We start from the raw sequence: 2725 nt of genomic DNA, 5'->3' as shown, positions 1-2725 counted from the left end.
ATTTGAAATATTTAAAACAGAAATGAAGAACTTTGTTTAAAAAGAAACTTAATTAACTAATGTACTAATTAATAATTAATTACTGCTTCAAATTTTAGAAATCTTATTGATTATTAGGTATTAATCAAATAGATAGTATCCTATCTGCAGTAAATTTAATAGTTTTCAATTGATTATTCAAATGTATCACATCAAATGTATTTATATAAATTAATGTATATTTCGAAAGTATCTTAAAACAAACCTTAACAATATTATACATTAAAAAACTTGCTTAAAATATTTTATACATGAAATGTATTTATTTATCACGTTAAATTATTTACAACAAAATAAAAATATTAGTAAAAACACTTTATTAAGATGAGCATTACAATAGTAAGCAGAGCAAGAAATTTAAATAGAAAATTATTTCTATTTATCAATAATGATACCTGTAGTATAACAATAAATTACAATAGCTTAATTTACATGAAATTGCACATATTACAGATTGTGTTTTGCATACATATCATGTATGAAGATTTATTGTTATCCAATGTAAACTTATACATAATTCCAAAAATATATGTTTATACATTATAGTCCTTTATTTGATTGTTGATGAAATTTGAAGTAAATTTATAAGCAGAATCACTATTGAAGTATAAATTACGTATATACATTTATGTTGATGTCAATATTCCAACTGCACTTGTTAATCCTTCATTATTTCTTTCATTTTTTATAGGAACAATATTGTTTGTATTAGGCATCACTTTCATATCATTAGTTGGACTCAATGGTAAATTATTAAATGAATTAAAGATGCAGTATCATTAAGATTCACTGCAGCACACATTGCATGCCTTTCATTATTTTCACATAGATTAACGCTAGTGTAATATTTACATTATGTTTTTTCATGTGAGTTGTTAAATTTCCACTATGATAAAAATCCTTTCCACAAACTTTACATTGAAACGGTTTAATTCCGGAATGTATCCTTTTATGTATCGATAATTTCCACTGTGCCTGAATTCCTTACCACATATACTACATTTATAAGGTTTTATGCCTGAATGAGTCCGTAAGTGTGTTGATAAATTTCCACTGTGACTAAACATTTTTCCACATATTTGGCACCCGTAAGGTCGTTCACCAGAATGTGTTCTCATATGAATAGCTAAATTCCACTATGCGTAAAACACTTATCGCATTGATTACATTTGTAAGGCCGTTCTCCATTATGAGTCCTCATATGTATAAATAAATTACTTTTATGTCCAAACTCTTTGAAGCATATCTCACATTGGCATTTAAATTTTTTTCCTACATTTGTTTTGGAAGAACTTTTAGGTGGTCTTCCAGGACGGTTTGACTTTATTGAAGATGCTGGCTCTGAAGCTGTCAGTATTGATTTACAAGTTTTGATTGCTGTATGTCTTGAGAAAGTTGTGACTGTTCGGTTTTTTGGGTAGTGTTATATGACATTGTTGATTTAGTTGGTTGTGATCCGTACCTCCCTCTTGATTAACTTGGAATAACATACCATTTTTGTATACAACCTTTCATGTATGCTAAAGACCATTTTCCTAAAATAATTGTACATGTAATTAGCTTTTTACAAACATTGTGCTATGATAATTTGTTTAATAAAGTACCAGAAATAACTAATACAACATTAAAAATTTTTAAGTAAAATGCATACAAATTATATTTATTTAAATTATAAAACCCACTTCCATTTGGAATAAACATTGTTGATTGTGAACTTCATTCTTTGGTCGTATCTCATTTGATAACTGTGTATGACCCCAAAATTGTGGCAATGATTATATTATAGTCAACATCTTCATTAATGATATTGGATACTTAGTATTATCAGAAGTATTAATTCTATTACCACAGTTAACATCTTCTACTCCCATACATTCATGTTTTATCTGTATAGGACTAACATCTACAAATATACATTAAGGAAACAATAGCAATTAGTCAATAATTTTTATACAATTCTATATTAATATAACAGGACTAATTAAGTTATAATTATTAATTAACGAAAGTAAAGTTGTCAAAATTGCATTTCAAAGAAAAAGGACAATTTTTATTAGAAAACATAAACGGTTGAAATTATTATGAAAAATTTGTTCGAGAATTAAAATACTGGATAGACAAAGTCTATGCAAAAGCACCTACATTTTTATAATATATTCTAGAGCTATCAATCACTATGCAACTAATTTGCAATTCTTCATTATTAATCAAATGTTGAAATAACAACATGACAGACACATATTATCACTTCACTACGATTATTCATTATGCGTATGTGTGTATTAATGATTATTACATTTCTTAAAATATTATCGGATACATTAGGTAACGGGAGGGTTGCTTCTGTGTATCAGGACATTCGATCTCTTTGTTCCGTAAACGACATAATTTTTTATATAGTCAACAATGCCATCTATGAAGACTAACAATGGTCGATTCCCATTCTAGAATCAAATGTTTATTGCTATTGGACACAGTCCTACAAGAGAATATGTTGCAGAATTGTACATGTTTAAAACATAATTTATATTCTAAAAACTATTAATATAAAAAAAAACTATTTTGATGAAATTTTTTGGACAAGACCAAAATTTTCTAATTAGTAACGTTAACATTCCACATTTTATAAAAGTATTACTATAAACAATTCGTTTATGATATTATAGCGAGTCAAAAATGATTCGAT

At 26.7% G+C, this 2725-nt stretch overlaps 1 pseudogene; it reads right to left on the bottom strand.

Annotated features, from left to right (window-relative positions):
* Positions 1 to 665: 665 nt before the first annotated feature.
* On the bottom strand, positions 666 to 2452 carry LOC122404406 (annotated as a pseudogene).
* Positions 2453 to 2725: the final 273 nt, after the last annotated feature.

The sequence above is a fragment of the Colletes gigas genome, unplaced genomic scaffold (genome assembly GCF_013123115.1).
Source record: "Colletes gigas isolate AHSC1104 unplaced genomic scaffold, ASM1312311v1 Colletes_gigas_Sc00311, whole genome shotgun sequence".
NCBI lineage: Eukaryota > Metazoa > Arthropoda > Insecta > Hymenoptera > Colletidae > Colletes > Colletes gigas.
This window is presented reverse-complemented; position numbering and strand designations above follow the sequence as displayed.